The sequence below is a fragment of the Colobus angolensis genome, unplaced genomic scaffold, assembly GCF_000951035.1.
Source record: "Colobus angolensis palliatus isolate OR3802 unplaced genomic scaffold, Cang.pa_1.0 Scaffold165, whole genome shotgun sequence".
NCBI lineage: Eukaryota > Metazoa > Chordata > Mammalia > Primates > Cercopithecidae > Colobus > Colobus angolensis.
The window spans coordinates 159,392-183,114 of NW_012114766.1; positions in this window are offsets into that span (position 1 = coordinate 159,392).

Genomic DNA, 23,723 nt, shown 5'->3' on the forward strand with positions numbered 1-23,723 from the left:
CAGCTTTCATGTCAAAAAAGACAGGAAAGAAAACTCTAAAAAGCCATTGAGATGTATAGCTGGGGGACAAGACATAAAGCCATCAAGCACATGCTTGAGAAAAAAAAGTATAGTTTTGAGCAAAGACTTTCTACTTAAAATATGTGGGATGAAATGTACAACTCTGAAATAACCTGGGAATATTGAATGCAGAATTGTGTAAGAAGTAATAAGATTAAATTAGTACTGTCAAAAATGCAAGCATTAAATGTTGTTGCTGAATAATCTAATAGGTTGATTAAACTCCTATGTTTTTTGTTTGTTTGTTTGTTTTTTGACACAGTCTCACTCTGTTGCCCAGGCTGGAGTGCAGTGGTGTGATCTTGGCTCACTGCAAGCTCCACCTCCTGGGTTCACGCCATTCTTCTGCCTCAGCCTCCAGAGTAGCTGAGACTACAGGCACCCACCACCACACCCGGCTAATTTTTTGTATTTTTAGTAGAGATGGGGTTTCACTGTATTAGCCAGGATGGTCTCAATCTCCTGATCTTGTGATCTGCCTGCCTCGGCCTCCCAAAGTGCTGGGATTACAGGCATGAGCCACTGTACCCAGCCCAAACTCTATGTTTTTAATTCAGTTTTAAACACATAGATTTGGGTCAGTTAGAAAATGGGGGCGGGCATGGTGGGTCACACCTGTAATCCCAGCACTTTGGGAGGCTGATATGGGTGGATCACTTGAGGTCAGGAGTTCGACACCAGCCTGGCCAACATGGTGAAACCCCATGTCTACTAAAAATACAAAATTAGTTGGGCATGATGGTGTATGCCTGTAGTCCTAGCTATTCAGGAGGCTGAGGCAGGAGAATCACTTGAACCCAGGAGGCAGAGGTTGCAGTGAGCCAAGATCATGCTACTGCACTCCAGCCTGGGCAAAAAAGTGAGACTCTGGCTCAAAACAAAAAGACAGTGACATTCAATGGAACTAATATACGTAGAACATAAAATTACATGTCCTAACTATATTAGTGGTATAGATGTACATGGTAATGATTAAATCAAACATGGATTATGAAAGACTCACTTTAAAAGTACAGTCTTATGGTGCATACATTTGCCTTTTTGTTTTTAAGCCACTTTATCAAAGTGAATTGACAAAAGCTGTTATTTAATGTATACAACCTAATAAGTTTAGAGATAAGGATAAGCCCATGAAGCCGTCACCACCATCTTTGCCACATTCATCCTCTCCAAAGGTTGCTTCCCTCATTTGTCATTGTTTTCTTTATGATAAAACCACTTACATAACATCAACCTGTAGCAAATTTTTAAGTATATAATATAGTATTGATAACTGTAGGCAATATATTACAAAATTTAACATTGCAAAAACTAATTACAAATGAATCTATTTAAATAAAAATTGGCAGTGCTGGATAATTGTGGTTAAATTTGCATGAATATCTCCCAGAATCAGGTACAAGTGTCGTAACATAGAGATTTTTGTTGCCATGGACTTTTTTTTCTTTAAGAACCTTTCTGTTCTGTGTGTAAATGTTTAATATTCTCACTTCTCCTAACAAGGACTCTTTTACTTTTGGAATCTTAGCTTATGTCTTCCTCTCTGGCCTTTAAAGCTTACAATTTAAATGAGTCCAGTTTTTTTTTTTTTTTCTGTATTTGTTTTATCTTTATTCACTGCATCCTACCCAGAAGCAGAAGCTCCACTATTTTGCACAAAACAAAAATTTCAGCTTATTTTTCCTCAGCCTAGATAGGCTATCTTCTTCTGGGGCTTTATGTTCCCTTGATGCTAATTTTCAAGTGCTTGAGAAAAACCAGTGTGATACATCATTGACTCTCCCCTTTCTCATGAATTCTACCTCAGAAAATCCTGTCTGAACAGGCTACCCTCATGCCTTAAAGCAGCTGTTTCATGTATTTCATTTCAGTTTTGTTACTGTTAATGGTGGGTTGGTCCAATGAAAGCCACCAAGTCATGATGGGAACAAAAATGTTTAACTCAAATATTTTAAGCCAAGTAATGGTTCAACTATTTTTATGGGTGAAATATTTAAATCAAAATTTTCGCAATAATGACTATTTCTATAGGAAAACATTCTCCACAGTTCACAGCTTAAAATCACATTAAATCCATTGGTGTCACCTGCCTCATTTACCACATGCCACCATAAGGCCCTGCTCTTTTAGGCTGTGACAGAAGTCAGTATATTTTCTCCCTGTGCCACATGTGTCCCTGCTCCCAGTCCTGGGTTTCTGTGTTGATGCCAAGGTATCAGATACCCATAGTAAGAGCACACACATGCACAGCCAGATTTCGTTTGATATCAGATTAGTGATTCATGCAGGACTTTTTAGGTAAGGGATAGTAAGTTTTGAGTCATCAGGTCATTGCCATGGAAAGGGAGGTAACCCCCAGGTGTTGCCATGGCCATGGTAAATAGACACGGCACACTGGTGGGTATGTCTGGAAAGTTGCTTTTGCTCTGGCTTTGTTTTAGCTAATCCTCAATCTGGTCCAGTGTCTGAGCCCTGCCTCTGGAGTGAAGTCCCACCTCCTACCTCATCCTCTCCTCAGAGATTAGATATTCCTCCTTAATGTTAAGGGTGCTGTAGAAGGGCAGAGGTCTGTATTCTGTAACTGTTTCCTGCTGAGCTTATGGGCATAGGCCCTGCCTAGCACTGGAGGAGTAAAAATCCCTGGGTAACTCAACTAAGGGACCCAGAGGCAGGACACTTTTTCATTATCTGGGTCAGTAGACAGGATGGGTTGGAATTCTTCTGCCAGCATTGTCTTTACCTGGAAGTTTTGTAATCCAGAAGACGCAAACTTTACTAAGAGGTTAAACAAGGAAGTGACAAAGAATAGTAACAAGATAGCTATCAAAGGTCCTAGGAGACGTAAAAACCAGGTGAGACTCGGAAGGTGCTTTTGATAGTTGACCAGATATAGCTGGGAGTCAGTGCCCTGATTATGTAACCAGGTAACTTGCTCATAGATCTTTTGAATGTTAATCTCAACTTGTCCAGATTTGTTAATATATGTGCAGCAGGTTTTACTAATAACTTCACAGACTCCTTGTTCAGCTAGTAAATAATTCAACACTAGTCTCTTATAGAGAATTACATTTGCCAGAATCTAAGGACTTGAATTCCCTTTCATGCCTGACCTGTGATGGTGGCTAAGGTTTCTAAGGGTTTGAGTCAAGTTCCTTAGGGATTATGAGCTTTAATCCTTAAGTGGATTATGAGCTTCAAATGGGCAGTTGGATTTTGAACCTAAATGCCACAGAGAGCAGTGGTTGGTAGAGAGGTGGGCTAAACAAATGGAAGGGAGGGACTGTGGAAGGGAGAAACGGAAGAGGTAAACAGTGCTGCCCAAGGGGAGACCTCAGAGGCCCTGACCTGCTGGAGAACCTATCCAGTAGCAGAGACACTGAAAAAAATACTTACATGGCCAATTTTCTACCCAGGGGCCTGAGAACTCCCAATTCCTTTGACCAAGAGTGGCGTGAGCAAGCTAGTTGGAAGACAGCACACAGGAAGAGGTTAGCAACTTGCTATTAAAATGCTTCTAACTTAGAGGGCAGAAAAGGGCAAGACCAATACTCCCCTAGGGAGAGGGCTATAACTCATATATCCCTCAGAATCCTAGAGGGAATGTCAACACAAATACCCCAGAGCATCCGGAGGGTGGCCAAAATACCAATGCTGAAAACTCAGAAGGGCCACGTTTCAACCAAAAAGCGTCCCTTCACCAAATGCTGAAAACCCCGGGGTACCCAGAGAGTGGCCAACAGTCAATCCAAGACCAAATTGGGGTCACCGAACAACCTGACCCTAGCACCCCAGAGTGAAAACAGTGGGGACCTCTCACAACCAAGTACCCTGCCTTAATTGCCCCCAAACAATTAACAGAAAGTTAAAACCAAACATAAGACTGCACACATTTTAGGACTGAAAATAAAATAACTAATGGAAAAATACAATGGAGTCTGAAGAGAAAGCACTCAGGGAAGGGGTGACAAGGACGTGGTCTAGCCAAAGGCTTTTATTTTATTTCCTAGTTCTCCTGATACTATGGGGTGGGGGCAGAAGGGACACTCACCTGTCCAGCAGGACAGATGTGGTGCTGACTGATTTTCCCCATGGGACCCAGGTGAAGCCTTCCCCAGGATACCTCAACTGGGGTAGACTTAACTGCCACAATGGGCGGGCCCTGCACAGGGGGTCCAGTAACCTACTGGTCTGCCAGTCAGAGAGGTGGGTGTCACATAATGTGGTGACACTATGGCTGCCCTGCCAGTGGGCTCAGCTGCTGCAGTGGGAGGGGCCTGCACGGTGTCAGTAACCCACCAGGCTGCTGGTGGGAGTGGTAGGCCCCAATTGAGGCAGTATCACTATGGCTGCTTGCCCATATGAATGGCTGCACTGCCTGCCAGGGAAAATGATGGTTCTGAAAAGAGCCTTTGGTTCGTGTTACAGCTCAGATGTTACAGCTACGCTTCGACGCCTTTCCACTCCTCATCCCACCAACTGCCATCCCGCTGATCACTGTCCCGCTGACCAGCATCCTGCTGATCACTGACTGCCTAGCCTATTGTCAACTGCTGCATCACAGACTGCTGCTGGCCAATCACCGATTCACAGACTGGTGCTGGCTGCTGATGGCAGATTGCCACTCCTCAATTACCAATTGCCATCTCCCATGACACTGTCTTTTTTCTTCATGCCATGTTGGGTGCCAAGCTGATGCAAGGTGAGCCCCACAGTGGGGCTTAGCCCAGAGGGTGCTTGGCTTTGCCCAGGAAATAATTCAAGGGCAAACTAGAGGTCAAAGAAAACAACTTTATTGAAGAACAATGTTACAGCTCCAGCAGGGTTACAGCTCCGTGACTGCTCCTGCAGAGCAGGGCTACTCCATAGGCAGGCAGTAGCAGCTCAGGGCAGTTTTGCAGTCAACTTTATATCCACTTTTAATTGCATGCAGATTAAGGGGCTGTTTATGCAGAAAACTCTAGGGAAAGGATAGTGACTTTCAAGTCATTAGGTCATTCCCATGGAAAGGTGTAGGAACCCCTGGGTGTTGCCTTGGTAATGGTAAATTGACATGGCACATTGGTGGGCATGTCTGATTGGAAAGCCGCTTCTGCTCCAGTCCCTTTTTAGCTGCTCCTCAACCTGGTCCAGTGCCCCACCTCCTACCTCGATAAGAGGATACAGTAAAGAAACCAGCCTAGATCAACTACAAGAAAGATGGTTAGAACAGCAACCTTCACTGCTCATTATATGCGAATTATAATGCATTAGCATGCCAGAAAACACCCCCACCAGTGTCATCACAGTTTACAAGTGCCATGGCAATGTCTGGAATTTATTCTAAATGGTCTCTGGGGGAGACACCTGATTCCAGGCGTTCCCTGCCCCTTTCCTAGAAAACTCATGAATAATCCACCCCTTATTTAGCATATAATCAAGAAATAGCTATAAAATACCCATCTAGCAGCCTGTAAGGTAGCCCTGCTCTGCCTATGGAGCAGCTGCACTTGTATTCCTTTACTTTTTAATAAATTTGCTTTCACTCTACTGTGGGGGCTCATTCTTAAATTCTTTCCTGCTTAAAGCCAAGAACCCACCTGACCTCCTGTGCTGAGCCTAAATTTTGGGGTTAGAGATGGCCCTGCGTACCACTAATCATGAACAGAAATAAATGTAATTAAATCCTTGCCTTTTGTGATATCCATGAATAAACATGGTATGCAAGTGCTAAGTATAAAATTGGAAAACATGAAAACATTCTTTAGAAAATTTAGAATAAAATTTAGTTATATCAAAAATCTGAGAGAAAACAAAAAAATAAACATAAATATAATCAGGCAATTCACAGGTTGGTAACAATATATGGCCCAAAACACTGGCCAAGACAAAGGGGCTACAGGACCCATGCAAGTCCAAAATCCAGCAAGGCAATCAAATCCTAAGCTCCAAAATGATCTCCTTTGACTCCCATGTCTCATATCCAGGTCATGCTGATGAAAGAGATGGGCTCCCATGGTCTTGGGCAGCTCTGCCACTGTGGCTTTTCAGGATATAGCTGCCCTCCCAGCTGCTTTCATGGACTGGCATTGGGTGTCTGCAGCTTTTCCTGATGCACAGTGCAAACTGTTGGTGGATCTACCATTCTGGGGTTTGGAGGATGGTGGGCATCTTCTCACAGCTCCACTAGGTGGTGCCCCAGTAGGGACTCTGTGTGGGAGCTCCAACCCTACATTTCCCTTCCACACTGCCCTAGCAGAGGTTTTTCATGAGGGCCTCACCCCTGCAGCAAACTTCTGCCTGGGCACCCAGGCATTTCCATACATTGTTTGAAATCTAGGCAGAGGTTCCCAAACCCCAGTTCCTGACTTCCATGTACTCGTGGGCTCAACACTATGTGGAAGTTGCCAAGACTTGGGGCTTGCACTCTTTGAGCCACAGCCCGAACTCTACATTGACCCCCTTCAGCCATGGCTGGAGTGGCTGGGATGCAGGGCACAAAGTCCCTAGGCTGCACATAGCACAGGGACCCCGTGCCTGGCCCATGAAACCACTTTTCCTTCTAGGCCTCCAGGCCTGTGATAGACAGGGATGCTGTGAAAATCTTTGACAAGGCCTGGAGATATTTTCCCCATTGTCTTGGGGATTAACATTTGGCTCCTCATTACTTACACAAATTTCTGCAGCTGGCTTGAATTTCTCCTCAGAAAATGGGATTTTCTTTTCTATCACATTGTTAGGCTGCAAATACTCTGAACTTTTATGCTCTGCTTCCCTTATAAAACTCAATGCCTTTAACACCACCCAAGTCACATCTTGAACATTTTACTGCTTAGAAATTTCTTCTGCCAGATGCCCTAAATCATCTCTCCCAAGTTCAAAGTTCCACATATCTCTAGGGCAGGGGCAAAATACTGGTGGTCTCTTTTCTAAAACATAACAAGGGTCACCTTTGCTCCAGTTCCTAACAAGTTCCTCATCTCCATCTGAGACCACCTCAGCCTGGATTTCATTGTCCATATCATTATCCGCATTTTGATTAAAGCCATTCAACAAGTCTCTAGGAAAATCCGAACTTTCTCATATTTTTCTTGTCTTCATCTAAGCCCTCCAAAGTGTTAGAACCTCTCTGTCTGTAACCCAGTTCCAAAGTCGCTTCCACATTTTCGGCTAGTTTTTCAGCAGCACCCAATTCTACTGGTACCAATTTATAATATTAGTCTAATTTTCATGCTGCTGATAAAGACATACCCGAGGATGGGCAATTTAAAAAAAAAAAACAAAGGTTTAATGGACTTACAGTTTCACATTGCTGGGGAGGCCTCACAATCATGGCAGAAGGCAAGGAGAAGCAAGTCACATCTTAGGTGGATGGCATCAGGCAAAGACAGAGCTTGTGCAGAGAAGCTCCTTCTTATAATATCAGATCTCGTGAGACTTATTCGCTATCACGAGAACAGCACGGGAAGGACCTGTCTCCATTATTCAATTACCTCTCACCTGGTTCCTCCCACAACACCAACCACGCTTGGCTAAGTTTTTATTTTTAGTTTCATAGAAATGGGGTCTCACTATGTTCCAGCCTGATGTCAAACCCCTGGGTAAAGAGACCATCCCACCTCAGCCTCCCAAAGTGCTGGGAATACAGGCGTGAGCCACCAAAGCTGGCCCGTTTTTCTTGATATATCAAAATTATTCCATACGTATAGTCAGATAACTTTTCATGTGGTTACTAGGAGCCATGGATTTCCCTGTCCAAGGTACCAGTTTTTCGGTTATGTTTCTCTATAATACAGAGTACACTCACAGCCCCGGACACTCTCCACCTGTCTGATGAAATTCAAGTAACCTTTTCACTAGGTTTAACTTCCGAATAATGTAAATGGGCTTCTTATAAACAAAAGCAATCGCACTACAGGAAATTTTTCTTTACCTTTCTCATAACTAGCCTAAAAGACAAAAATAAAGATTGTACATGTTTTCAAGGCAACTCCTGTCTTGTCTTAATTAGGTTTTAGATTACTTAGGAAAACAGAGCTATAAAAGGGTTAATGTTTTTACATCCAAGTAACTTTCTGCATTGCTATTATTTAATGATGACCCCTGATTCTGTTTGATTGAGTGTTTCGAGTCTTCTGACATCTTTGGCAGGTTTCTTCAAGATTAAAAACCTACATTAATTCTTTTTGGCCTAAAACTAACTTTGGGATTTTGAAGGTTGACACCTGGAAACCCTCAAAAATATTGCTTCTTACCTTATAGAGATTAAATGGTTAGACTTATTTGATAAAGTATATGGGAGACATTGTCAAGTGCTAAGTGATGGAAGATCTTTCAGTTACACTTATAGGCATGTTATTGACATAAATGTTCCAAAAATTATATAAATTCATGAAAATCTGTTATCAGTCATACTTTTGTTTTGTTAAATATCTTCTAAAGTTATATTCATATAAATATGTTATAAATGTAAGTATTCTAATTTTATATACCACTTATAAAGATCTCAGGGGCCTGATGCGAAGCTGTAAGACATGATTCTGGTTGTTATAAAATGCTACATGTAATAAATATAACCAAATTTTCTTGTCAATTGGGAACTTTTGTCAGATTTTAACCATGGTTAGGATCAGCACAGTGGCTCATACCTGAAATCCAAGGACTTTGGGAGGTTGAGGTGGGACGACATCTTGAGCCCAGGAGTTCAAGGCCAGCCTGGGCAACATAGTGCGACCATGGCTCTACAATAGAAAACGAAGTTAGCTGAATGTGGTGGCATGCGCCTGTAGTCCCAGGTACTCAGGAGGCTGAGATGTGAGGATGGCTTGAGACCAGGAAGTCAAGGTTGCACTGAGCCATGATTGTGCCACTGCACTCCAGTCTGGGTGACATTGTGAGAATCTCTCAAAAAGATTAAAAAACAAAATTTATAACAGTATTACTGTTCCTTCAAAAGCTATTCCTACAGGAGTGGTACAAAGGATATCAGGGAAAAAAATACCTCTTAAGTGCTATTCCCATTGTCTGCCCACAAAAAATTGCCTGGTTCATTATCCAGTCATGAAAACAAACAAAAAGGATAAACCAGTTCCTTATTACAGACCTGGACTAAACTCTTATGTGTAAAATCATTCTAGGCTTAAAATACATAATGGAACAACTGAAGTGCTTTACAGTCTTTTAAATGAATAAACTCTTAACAGAGCTTGGTGACCAGATTAAAAAATATAAGATTGGATAGAAAGTCATTGATATGACCCAACTGGTCACTACGAGTAAGCTCTTTGAAAGACATTTAGAGCAATAAAAAATGCTAAAAGAAAGAATGAACAGGCTAATAAACTAGTATCTTTACAAGTACAACAGCTATAGGAACAGACCTCCTTGTATATATTATAACTCAAAACTGAGCTGTCCTAAACAAAGGAACCCTGGGTGAGGTCTGTATCTCGAGATGGCTGCATTCATTGCAAACAATGAGGTCTCTGGAAGACATGTCATCCACTCTTGAAGTAGTCCTCTAATAGGCTGGCTGCCTTTGGGCCACACTGTTTTCCCATCAGAGAAAGTCCTTGAGGGTTTGACAGTAATCCACTCTGCAGGGGTGGAGGACCTGAGGAATTATCTGGTGAGGTACTTCCTGTAATACCTTTTTTTGAAGTTAAAAAAAATGTGGGTACATAGTAGGTATATATATTTATGGGGCACATGAGATGTTATGATACAGATATGCAATGTAAAATAAGCACATCATAGAGAATGGGGTAATGCATCCCCTCAACCATTTATCCTTTGAGTTACAAACAATCCAATTACACTCTTCTAGTTATTTTTAAATGTACAATTAAGTTATTATTGACTATAGTCACCCTATTGTGCTATCAAATAGTAGGTTTTATTCATTCTATTTTTTTGTCCCAATTAACCATTCCCACCTCCCCACTGCCAGCTCCCCCACCCACTACCCTTCCCAACCTCTGGTAACCATCCTTCTACTCTATATGTCCATGAGTTGAATTATTTTCTTTTCTATTTGTTTGTTTTTTGTGTTTTGTTTTTTTGAGACAGAGTCTCACCCTGTTGCCTAGGCTGGAGTACCATGGCATGAACTTGCCTCACTGCAGCATCCGCCTCCTGGGTTCAAACAATTCTCCGGCCTCAGCCTCCCGAGTGACTGGGATTACAGGTGCCCACCACCATGCCCAGCTAATTTTTTTATTTTTAGTAGAGATGGGGTTTCACCATGTTGGCCAGGCTAGTCTCGAACGCCTGACCTCGTGATCTGCCCCCTCTTAGCCTCCCAAAATGCTGGGATTACAGGTGTGCACCACTGCGTCCAGCCCAATTGTTTTCATTTTTAGATCCCACAAATACGTGAGAACATGTGATGTTTGTCTTTCTGTGCCTGGCTGAATTCAATTAATATAATGATCTTCAGTTCCATCCATATTGTTGCAAGTGACTGGATCTCTTTGTTTTTTATGGATGAATAGTACTCCACTGTGTATACATAACACATTTTCTTTATTCATTCATTTGTTGATGGACACAGGTTGCTTCCAAATCTTAGCTATTAACTAATATTAAGATGATGAAGATTCTTGTACACTATTTGTGGTTACTGGAGTCACTGTATTCACTTTAATAACAACTCTAATAAATCAAAATATCCCTCTGAGTAAAAAAATATTTCTGTGGTGGGTGTTTCAAATCATATCCAGGGAATCCTCATGTCTCAACCTCTCCAAATCATGCTTGGACCGTTTTAGAAAAACATGCCTTCCTCCTATGTGATACTGCCCCAGGAAATTTGATGGAATGAGATTTACTTTCTGAGTTGAGAGAACACATAACATTCTCTTTCAAGGGAGAAATCATCTTGGAGTTTCCAGATTCGCCAGAACACAAAGTTCTCTGTTCTCTACAGGCAGGAATTGATAACATTGACACTCAGATGTACACAAATCCTCACCTTTGTAAAGTACTCAAATCTTGTGGGTGTTCTCCTCAAATCACGTAAGAAAAATTAAAAGTATTAAACCTATAAAATATCAAATAGACTATTCTAAACCATTGCCTAAATTTTCCCAATATCCACTAAAATTGGAGGCAGTTCAGGGACTTTCAACAATTATAGAGGAATTAATTAAATTCCTCTATAGGAATTTATAATCCCTTGCCTAATCCCTACAACATTCCAATCCTACCAGTCAAAAATCTAATGGACAAGTTGGAGATTTGTTCAAGGTTTATGTGCAGCAAACAAAGTTGTAATCCCAAGATTTCCTGTGGCCCTAAATCCAGAAACCAAACAGAGGAAAATTTAATGGTGCCAGGTCTTTATGGAGGTCACTGTCACCACACCTGAATAACCTGGATGCAAAATCCGGGGACATAATCAACTTTCCTTAACTGGATATACGCAATTTGCCTGAGGAGAAATGTTTCGCTAAAGAGGCTAGGCTTGATTAGATTTGGCTTAACAGGACCCAAGTTATTCAGCTGGGTCCTTTGGACTATATGGTTGATGAGATGATAGGACTGATTAGCACATATAATTGATGAGGTTATCAACTGCATAAAAAGAGGGTTCACCACTCAAATGGTGCTTTCCTGGGAGAGTGGAAGAAGCTCTGAGCACCGGAGTGTGGTGACGGCGACCTCCATAAAGACCTGGCTCCATTGGATTTTCCTCTGTTTGGTTTCTGGTGAGTACTGGAGAAATTTTCGCCAGGGCAGACACACCCCATTTATTTTGGTCAATAAATTTTAATGTGAAAATTATTATTGTTTAATTGGACTACAGGTATTTGGTGGCAAGCTCTCTGAGGGGAGTTTAGGTTACTGTGGACATGTAATTTTTCTCAAATTCTGGTTCATATGTAAGGGTCAGAGGAAAACTTACCTAATCTTGGCACACAGGAGTTGATTTTTCTGGGCTGGGCTTGTTGGTTAAGCCTGTAATCCCACCACTTTAGAAGGCTGAGTCGGGAGGATCACTTGAGGCCAGAGGTTGGATACCAGCATGGCAAACATACCGAGGTCCCATCTCTACAAAAAAATTTAAAGTTACCTGGGCATGGTGGTGGCTCGTGCCTATAGTCCTAGCTGCTCAGAAGGCTGAGGCAGGAGGACCACCCTGAGCCCAGGAATTGGAGGTTACACAGAGCTGTGGTCATACCACTGCACTCCAGCCTAGGGGGACAGAGAGAGACCCTGTCTCGAAAAAAAAAAAAAGTTGATTTTCTGTAATTAGATTAGTGGAAGTATGCAGTACATAAATAAGTACAATAGGCTGAGATCCAGAGAATAGTTCTCTGAGGAGTGACATATATGTTTAGACTGTGGGAAGGAAGAAGGAAGAAAAAAATGTGTGTGGATTGGGGTGGATGTACATGTGGATGAAGGGTGACAGTAAACAGGGAACAGATAAAGTCATGCTTAATTGTGATTGTCCACTTCTTAGGAGCCCTGTAAAAGATTGGTTCATGGATGCATGGTGTTGTCATTAACAAATATTGGCAACTAGGGGGTGTATTTTTATATGGTTTTGTGGGGGAGGTTATGTCCACAGACATTTCATTGTCTGCAACTATGCAAGTGGAAATGATCTCAGAAGTAGAATCCAGACAAGAATCTGTCACTGTCAGTTTGGAGATAGCAATGGAAGAAATGGAAGCAATTGAATTAAGAGTTCCAAGATAGTGTGCAAAAAGAAGAGAGAAGAGAGTCTAGGATAGAATTCTGGGTCATTTTCATAGTGTGATTTGTGCTCTTTGCAGAGAACTCAGGGGAATAGAGACTACAGAGTAATTTTAAAACAGTAGTATGAAAAGGAGATAATAGTTCAGTTCTTTTTTGTTCCAAGTAAAAGACTAAGGATCACCTATTAGGTATTTTATGGAACAATTATTGGTGGTGCTGGCAAGACATATTAATGAACAGACCATTGGTGGTCTTAGTAAGTCAAATGGTGAGAGGGGATGAGGAAATGCTACCATTTTGACTTTCAATTTTCAGTTCAACTGTGAGGGAAAGCAAAGGAAAGCAGATACTAGAGAGAAAATAGGTTTAAATGAGGTTTTTATTTCGAAAGCTTCATGATGATAGATTGGGAAGACTAGGAGAGGGAGCTGGTAAAGGAGATTTATCATATAAGTGGTAACATGAAGCTCCCAAGGGCAGGAGATAAAGTTTGAGTTTGAATCTATTAAATATGACAAGGGAAGAAAATACTTCAGTTTTATGGGCAAGAAGTAGTAATGGATGGGTATGGATTAAAGTGTAACTGTAGACTTCATGGCAGAGAGCTAAGGTAATTGGTGAGAAAATTTAATTCATCTTTGTAGGAGAAGGAAATTCCATCTGTGTAAAGTATGATAAAGATAAGTATGTGCATGATGCAAAAGCCATGGAGTAGATCTGCAGTATTTATGGAGCTACAAGAATAATTTAGATAGCAAGATGCAGTGGGATTGCCAGATACATTTGAGAGTTACTGGATATTGTGTGTCCATATTAGGCCAGGATCCATCTCCTAGTCATGTTCTCTGTCAGAACTGGCTGCCGAATAGGAAAAAATATGAAGCCACTAAGATTGGTGTTTAGATCCAGAGTAAGATCAGATAGTACAAGGTAGTAAGAGGTCAAATGGACAGATAATTTTTGATGCTGCTGGTCTATATTGAAGAGCATCATGGTGATTGAGCTAAGCAGTGAAAATGATGAACTTTGAGGGCCAATGGAAAGAAACTAAGTTCTACTAACTCTAGGGTCCCTGCAGTAGAAAAATGTGGGCATTGGAAGTGATTCTGTGAACATGCCCAAAGGAGAGAAGGTTATGATCATGGGGTGTGGCCTCTGATTTTTAAAAATTTGAAATCAACGGTAAAACCTAGGTATAGGATGTACTTCTCAAGGTGACCATATTTAGATATGTGAGTGTGTGAGTAGTGTTACAGTTAGACGAGAATTAAAATCTTACCAGACATGTGGCACATGTCTATAGTCCCAGCTGCTGGGGAGACTGAGATGGGAGGGTTGTCTGAACCCAAGAGTTGGAGGCTGCAGCAAGATATTGCACCACTGCACTCCAGCCTGAGCAACAGAGGGAGACCCCCTATAAAAAAACAAACAAAAAGAAAAAGATGTACTGGACCCAGTTTGGAGCTGTGAAATTTTGTCATGTTACTAAAGCCTTCTGAGCCCACATTCAGCTCACTTGTTACACTGATAAAGAACCCCAACAGCAGGGTTATTAGGAGTTATTTAGACAAATAGATATGTATATAACTAGGTAAACCTATATCTATATCTATGATCTTCAAGGAGAGGGTCACATGTAATTAAAGTTTAAATAATTTACTTTTTATTTTTGTCTGAACCTTAGGTGAAAGGAGTGAGTTAAGGCTACGTGAAGAACTCTGTCAGAGAGTGCATTGATCACCCACCCGAACCTGGGAAGACGGGAAACTGACTGAGACGCACCACCTCAGATGACACTGACAGGGCAGGATCTTAGGCCCCCACTGCCACATCTGAAACAAGCTCCAGGTCCAGTCTATCACCCAACACCTGGCCAGTCTCTATTAGCAAAACTGCTGACTGAAGAAGAACAAGTTAGAATAGCTCGAAGACTAAGCCTTCTACAGTGTCTGCCTAAAGAAGTTTATGGCCCTGGAAGAGATAAATCAGAAGAGGAGATGCCAGAGTCTGTAGTTTGTTTACTGGAATTTGTTTGATGTCTGTCATGCAAGCACTCCTTTCACCTTGACTGCATAGACTTGGCTGCTGTGATCTTCCACATGTCCCTGCTGCTGGGGACCAGTGGATGCAGCGCTGTCTTCCCTGAGACCAACTTGGTGACTTCAAGAGAAACATAATTTTTGATGGTTTTGGTTTTTTGCCACTAAACCAAACAGCCAGGGAATAAAAATTATGATGATGCACAAAAAGCTTTCTAAAATTTTTTAAATAACTATAGATGCTGGGATACAGTAAATGACATTTTAGAAACTTAGAGGAAAAAATAGGGTGATTTTTCTTATGGACAGCTTGACCAAAGTTTTATAAATACAAATGCATTTAGATTTTGTTTTTGCTCTAGTACATAAGAATTGTATAGTGTTGCAGCAGCTGTATTTGTTTTAATTGTGTGTGAAGATAAGGAAAAAGATTGTGGTCATTTTCACTAAATGAAATAACTTCTCCCAAGTGCAAACCCTTAACTAAAGTTACTGTCATTTACCTTAAGGTTTTTTTAAAGAGCTGCATTTAAATGTTCAAATAAACTCTCACAAGGCCCTTATTTTTTTTCTCCATCATTTTATGAGAGGTTTAACTTTTTAAATGTCTCATAAATCCAATCAAAGTTTTAAAAGGGGAGCATCCCACACAAGAAGCCCAGATGAGTTTGATACCTATGTAATCAGGATATGTCCCCAGGAATGTAGTGCTAATTAAGTTTATTTTCTGTGTTCCCTGCTTAAGGAGAGCTTTCCTGTGTAATCTGCCTCTGTGTGTGTGTGTGTGTTTCTTTCCTTTCTTTCTTTTTTTTTTTTTTTTTTGAAGTCCCATCTTTGTCCATCTTTCTTAATTTTTTTTTCTTTTTTTTTTTTTTTTTTTGGAAAAGGGGTCTCACTATATTAACCAGGCTGGTCTTGAACCCCTGAGCTCAAGTAATTCACCTACCTTGGCATCCCAAAGTGCTGGGATTATAGGCGTGAGCCACCCTGCCCAGCCTCTGAAATCTGCCTCTGAACCTAATTGGCTCCTGTCTCCAGTTTTGAGTCTTCCACTAAACTACAAGTGAGCCAGCCTCATTTCATTTCCATTTATTTTATAAATGGCTATATAATTTTGAAACCACTTTTCTACTGTTAAAAAACTATGAGGTCTGTGGGAAGAAAAGGGAGAACTTTATTTTATATTAAAAAAAAAAAAAAACTGGCACGGTGTGATAGCTCAAGCTCTGAGCCCAGGAGTTCAATACAAGACTGGGCGACACAGTGAGACATGCGGCCAGGTTACTTTGGAATCTATTTAATGGTAGGTGGAGCAAGAGACTTTCAACATGCAAATCTAGCACCAAAATCCACTGTGCAAGAAACAAGAGCACATGTAATAATGCTACTGTTGTGTCCCACGTCTCCCAAAGGGCAGGTCAGCACATGAATTATAGGGCAAAGGAGTCAGATTTGGAGGAAATTCAGTTGACTCCAGATATCTTTGTGAAATCTAGAGTTTTGTTTTAGAAATTATCATTAGCAGTAATATCCCTTAATTTCCTAATTTATGGATATAAAAAGCATTTGTCAAATTTAAGTACCATATAAGACAACGTTAATAACTACAGCATGGGCAAATGACCGTGTATCGTGTGTATCATGAAGGGTTAGGATTACCACCCTTTAAGTCTGAAGTACCAGAAAAAGAAGAAAAATTCTAGTACTAGTAATTGAGATCTGGTGACTGTGATTTGCATACATCTGACTTTTTAGTACTCACAATAAGCTGGCTATTTACAGATCAGTGTCCCATTTATATGAACCGGGTTCAGAAAGCTTTATTAATATGACAAAATTACATGGCTAGAAAATGACAGAGCTAGAATTGTAACGAAGGTCTGTCTCTGAATCTCAAATTTCTAAAAGGGATTATTTTGAGGAATAGATATCAGACCCAGCTTTATCACCTGTCAGATAAATTATCAGAGACCCTCTCCTTATCACAACCCTTCTCCTTTCATCCAGTTCGCATGATGAGTCCTCATGCCCTCCCACATGGTAAACTCCACTGCGCTGACCCTACTTCCCAAACGTCAGGCCCCAGCTCTCCTGACTGTACTCACACTTACCCATTTCAGCACATACACACCAGACAAATGATTCCCACATCCCTCCGGTATTTTACCACATCTGCTGATCAAGAGCCGAGTCCAAGATGACTCTGAATAGCTCTTCTTTCCGAGGCTGCCTTTCCCAATTTAGAGTTATCATAAAGTGAACATAGCTAGTCACAGAGCTAATGATAAAAAGGGATCTGTGCCTTATTTGTGTAATAAAATCCAAAAGGAATTTTTAATGTTCCTGGGAAATCATGCTACCACTGAAATGCAACTAAGAATATCAGAAGGAAAATGTTTTCTTACCTTTTAATTGTACACCAGAATTAGCTGACAATGTTTATTTATTTATTTATTTTTATTTTTTTGAGACAGAGTCTTGCTGTGTCACCCAGGCTGGAGTGCAGTGGCACAATCCCGGCTCACAGAAACCTCCGCCTCCCGGGCTCAAGCAATTCTTGTGCCTCAGCCTCCTGAGTAGGTGGGACTATAGGTGCGTGCCACCACGCCCAGCTTTTTTTTTTTTTTTTTTGTATTTTTAGTAGAGATGGGGTTTCACCATGTTGGCCAGGCTGCTTTCAAACTCCTGACCTCAGGTGATCCTCCAGCCTTGGCCTCCCAAAGTGCTGGGATTACAGGCGTGAGCCACCACACCCAGCCCTAGCTGACAACGTTTAATATGAACATATCATAAAGTATGTTCATATTAAATATACAGTTATAGCAGTGGAAGACAGCTTTATTGAAATAAAATAGTTGATATGGTCTAGTTTAAGAAATTATTAATAAATTAAAAACAGATAATGACATAAAAATGCTTTTGGCCAGAGATATAATAATGGACAATTATGACAGCTGCAAAAATGGGTAGAAGCCATCATTTCCCATTTCCAAATTATTAAGCTAAATCTGCCTTGCTCAGCTCATAATTTAATACGTAAAACTTGTTTCTATGCACACAAATATGGTAACCACTTAAAATGGGCTACAAAGTGTCTACATTTTTTTGCTAATTCCCTAAGCACATGGGGAATAGACCATGCAAAGATATGATGAGTCTTAAATGCATATTGCTTAATGAAAGCAGCCAATCTGGAGAGATCACATACTGTTTGATGTCACTTATATGACATCCTGGAAACGGCAAAACTACAGAGCTGTAAACAGAGCAGTGGTTGTTAGTGGCTTGTTGGGGTTGGAGTGCTGCAGAGGAGGTCCAATGGACAGGCTGAGTCGACCTCCCTTGGTTGACACAATCACGCTGGGCATGTGTGGGAAAGTTGGGATGTGCAGTGCCAGGATGAAAAAGAAGGCCACTTCCCGTGCTATCAGAGGAAGGTCTTCTTCCATCACACATGTAAGGCTGTCAAGGCCAGTTCTGAGGAAGATATTTTGCAGATATTTTGTATGATTCCATAAATGATTCTGTACATGGGGACAACTTCACTCTCCGGTATTCAGTTTTTCCTACGCTGGGCAGGGAAGTTCCTTTATTTCATTCTCTGTGTTCAACTCAATTCCTTTGGTCTCTGTTTCCTGCTATTCAACCATCTTAGGAAATTTGTTCTAGCAGCTCAAGAATGGCCCATGGGCCTTAACCTCCTCTGAGAGGTTTTTGTCCCGACAGGGGACACTTTGCATTTATCCCTGAAGCAGTTCCACTCAAGGCAGCCTTCTGTGGCTCCCTGGACTGTGCTCCTTTGGAAGAAGACCTCCAGACCTCAGCTTCTTCCTGTCTGAGATGAGGGAGGCTGGTATTTACATACTCATTAAAAATTCATATTTTAAAGCATTTTTCAGCCAATCCACCCCCAAAATATAACATTTTTTTTTTGAGTCTCCCAAACCAATTATTCAGTAATGCGCCCAGTGCAGGCTTGAGTCAAGATGGGGTGTGGACTCTCGGGAGGCGGCGGCTCCAGGCGTCCACCAGAGCGGGGCTTGGGGTCCCTGAGACGGCGCGGCTGAAGAATTGGTTTAGGTTTAATTAGAAATAACTTGGCAAATCTGAAAAACATAATTGGGAAAAGTGTTTAAAAAAGACGAAGCCCAGGAGCAAGAGACAAAATCTGGCAGTTCCCTCTCGCGGCCGCCAGGGGTCAGTGCGCACCTGCGGAGGTGGGGACGGCCGGGGATCAGTGTACACCTGCGGAGGGGACGGGCTGGGGGTCAGTGCGCATTTGCGGAAGGGGCGGTCCGGGCGTCAGTGCCCCCCTGCGGAAGGGGTGGCCTGGGGGTCAGTGCGCACCGCAGGAGGGTGCGGTCCCGGGGTCAGTGCTCACCTGGGGAGGTGTGCACCTGGGGACGGGGCAGTCCAGGGGTCAGTGCACACCTGGAGAGGCAGCAGTCGCGGAGTCAGTGCGCACCTGCGGCGGGGGAAGCCGGGGGTCCGTGTACACCTTGGGAGGGGGCGGCCGGGGGTCAGTGAGCACCTGAGGAGGGGACGGTCGGGGTCAGGGCGCACCTGCGAAGGTGGGGGCGGCCAGGGGTCAGTGCGCATTTGCGGAAGGGGCGGTCCGAGCGTCAGTGCCCTCTTGCTGAGGGGGTGGCCGGGGGTCAGTGCGCACCTACAGAGGGTGCAGTCCGGAGGTCAGTGATCACCTGGGGAGGTGGCAGTCGGGGGCCGGTGTGCACCTGGGGACGGGACAGTCCAGTAGTCAGTGCGCACCGGGAGAGGGGGCAGTCTGGGTGTCAGTGCGCACCTGAGGCGGGGGCAGCTGGGGGCCAGTGCTCACCTGGGGACGGGGTGGTCCAGGGATCAGTGCGCACCTGCCGAGGAGGCAGTTGGGGACCGGTGTGCACCTGGGGACCGGGCAGTCGAGGGTCAGTGCACATGTGGGGAGGGGGCAGTCTCGGGGTCAGTGCGCACTTGCGGAGGTGGGGGCGGCCGGAGATCAGTGAGCAGGTGAGGAGGGGGCGGCCGGGGGTCAGTGAGCACCTGCGGCGGAGGCGGCGGGAGTGGGGGGAGGGGACCAGAAGAGGCGTGTGGGGAGATGGGAGAGGGGCTTGGCGGGGACCCTGGAGTGAGATTGGGGGGGGCAGGGAGTGGGGTCTGAGGGGACAGGGGAGTGTTAGGAGGATCCTGCAGTGGAATGTGAAGGGACGGAGACGGGGGTGTGGGGGGACCAGCAGGGGATATGGAGGCATGAGGGGTTGGGAGGGTTAGGGGGACCCTGGAGTGGATGTAGGGCGACCAGGAAGGGATGTCTGGGGAACAGGGGCGGTGGGGTATGTGCGGAGATGGGGGAGGGGATTGGGTAGGACCTGGAGTGGGACGTGGGAGGATTGGCAGGTGGACTTTGGGGACAAGCGTGGCTAAGGGACCCTGGAGGGGGATGTAGGGGGAACTCTCTGTGGGATGTTGGGAACAACCTGGATGGGGGCTGGACAGAGTGGGGCAGACTTCCTGTGCTCTTGTGAAAATGCAGCCTGCATAATCGCTAGACCAGAAGACCACAGCACAGAGCAATTTTACTTGACAGAGCCCATAATGTGAAGCCAAATCCATATGGACGTGCTTAGATAGACATGAGATTTTTCTGGAGGGATTCTTCAACTGCTAAGAGTGGGAGTAGAAATAGAAGAGTGGGGAAGGGCACAAAACCTTATTTTTCATTTCTTAACCTCTTAATTTTTTTCTGTTGTGCATGTATTACCATGTAATAAAAATAAAAAATAATAATAAATTTAAATAAAAATAAAAAATAAAAATTAATTTAAAATACATATAATAAGAGTGTAGAGGCATGAAGGACTAAGGTAAGGCATGAATAGATTATAGTGTGCTTGAAGTCTTCACCATAGGATGAAAGGACAAATAGAAAAGTGTTGTTTTCCACATCAAAATATCATGACTTGGCTGAAGAAATATATCTAACTGTATCTGAAATCAAAGTTAATGTTATCAAATAATTCAGACTTAGAACTTTCAATAAATGTGTAGAAATTGTTTTATTCAAAGACTAAGGGAGAAAGGGTGAGAAATTAAGTCTGGCAATACAATTATAGAACCTCTGGTGTATTCTTATTGGAAAATTAATGTTTTAGGTAAAATGGAGAGGACAGTAGTTACGATAAATACCATGAAATTACTGACTTTGGTAGTCCAGCCAAACATTTGCTTCAGGAAAAGCATCCAGATATATAATAATTTAGGGACATCAAATTATACTATATAAAGCATTGTTGTATGTATTATTTCCTCTTTTCCCTTGAGAGGTAGGATCTGAATTATTATCAGACTCCTAATGAGGAAACACTCTGAGGAGTGAGAAGCCTGCCTTGTGTCAGAGTGGGCAGATCAGAGAGACAAAGGTGTTAGAGCTTGAACTCAGGCCCTCTGACTTTGCAGGGCTGTATTGAAGTGGCTGCCTTGCCTGAGGCCATAAGGCTGAAGGGGTGGACAGGGCAATACACTGTGGTCATTCACATCTTAAATTATCATCTTACCAAGGAACTGCCTTTCCCGATTAGGTGACCAATTCACTATTTATCCTTTTACTATTTCTTAGAAAGCCCAAAGCCAATATATATGCTATCCCTTAGTATAAATTATAAGGTTGGTAAAGTTGAATTTATTATTTCAGGCCACTCTGATAAAGGTAAATTGAGTAAAGCGTAAACCTAAAACAGCTTGGGTTGGGAGAGTTTTCAAAGATTTCGGTGCCAATTTATGTTTTCCCCATTGCTACCCTCATACTCTCTTTGCTTTTAGGCATTTTTTCCTTCAGATATATAGGTTTTATGCACAAATGTTAGTGAAACAGACTGTGAACTGGGAAGTGAAATTTTTATCCAGCAAATTTTAGTTTCCACATGAAATGTTTCACTGAATATGGATAATTTGAAAAGAAGAATATGTTATTTTATAAATTGTTAACTTTTAAATTTGGTTAGGGGAAGACAGTGTGGTGATTCCTCGAAGACCTAGAACCAGAAATACCATTTGACCCAGCAATCCCATTACTGTGTCTATACTCAAAAGAATATGAAACATTCTATTATAAAGATACATGCACGTGTATGTTCATTGCAGCACTATTCACATTGGGAAGACATGGAATCAACCCAAATGCCCATCAGTGACAGACTCTGGATAAAGAAAACATGATACATATACACCATGGAATACTATGCAGCCATAAAAAAGAATGTGATCACGTCCTTTGCAAGGATATGGATGGAGCTGGAAGCCATTATCCTCAGTGAACTAACGCAGAAACAGAAAACTCAACACTGCATGTTCTCACTTATAAGTGTGAAGTGAACAATGAGAACACACGGACACAGGGATGGAAACAACACACACTGGGACCTGTTGCGGGGGTGGAGCAGGGAGAGGGAGAGCATCAGGAAAAATAGCTAATGGATGCAGGATTTAATACCTAGGTGATGGGTTGATAGGTGCAGCAAACCACCATGTCACATGTTTACCTATGCAACAAATCTGCACATCCTATACAAGTATCCCATAACTTAAAATAAAATAAAAATAAAATTCAGAAATAACCACCCTCCCCCAAGAAAAAAAGAAGGAAGGATGAGAAGAGTAAGAGGTTTGTTTCTGTGCCACCCTGTTCCAGAAAAGATTTGAAATGGTTTACAATGAAATATTTAATAACATAAAACCAAATGAAGATAGAAAATAATTATAAAGTAAAAATGGAATAGCAAGATAGGAATATTAGGAGACGGGTAAGTGATGGGCATTGTCACAGATCTTGTTAGAGGCCGAGCTCCTATGCAGAACCCATGAATAACTGGACCTAAACTCTATGCAGCTACCTGATAGATGTCATATGCTCAAAAAGATGTCAGCAAGCGGTGGATAGCAGTTGAATCTGAGCCTGAGTGTATGTTGTATAAAGATGATGTGTAAGGAGTAATGTGTTCCCTTATCCACGTAACACCGTCACTGAACAAAAAGCAAAAGGAAAGAGAGGGAGGGAGGGAAAGTATCTGTCCTATATGTTGACTGTAAGGTTACATTGTTTGAATACCAATGTAAGGAGCTCTGGCACCACATTTACAGACTGCCTTGAGTTCACACATTCTCAACCTTAACAACAATGTAATTTTTGCAACAGGAGACTTTTAAAAAATTAGGGCCGACAACTATATTCAAAACAGCAGGCTCTGTCACTTCAAGATCTGCTTTGAGAAAGGCACTGACAATTGAGAGAGTCTCTGCTAAGGTGACTAAAAAAATGAACACAAAGGGTTTTTTCTGTGAACTGAAATGAGCACTGTCATTTTGAACTTTCATAATTTTAGGAACACATAGTTGGTTTTCATTAAGCTGAGGATGGCTTTGACCACTCGGTAAAGACTACAATCTCACAGAGGTCGAAACCATGGCAGATGCTTTAGATGTAGACATAGTCAGGTAAATTATAATGCTTCGTTGAAGTGAGGAGAAATCACACTTACATAGTTTAAAAATATCTCACTGGATTTTGCTCAAATTTGTATCAAATATTGTACTGAAGCACTATTCAAGAACAGAGCCCCATGGATAAGCTCAGGAGTTATCAAGAAAAATAGGAACAGATGTGTTGATTTTCAGATACATAGAACTCTAGAGAAAGGATGCGATCAAGCAAACAACCTAACATTTCCAAGTGTCAAAACCAAGGCCCAGAGTGGGGAGGGGACTTACCCAGATTCACAGTGAGCAGTGCCAAAGCTGAGCCAGACACACATCCCCCTGGAGCCAGCCAGCTCCCCGACATAGGACAGATCAGAGAAGGGTATGAGAGAGGAAGCTCCAAGGAGAATAAATCCAGAGATCAGCAACCTGGTACACTGCAGGGAACAAAGAGGACCCTTGGGTAATACTTGAAAA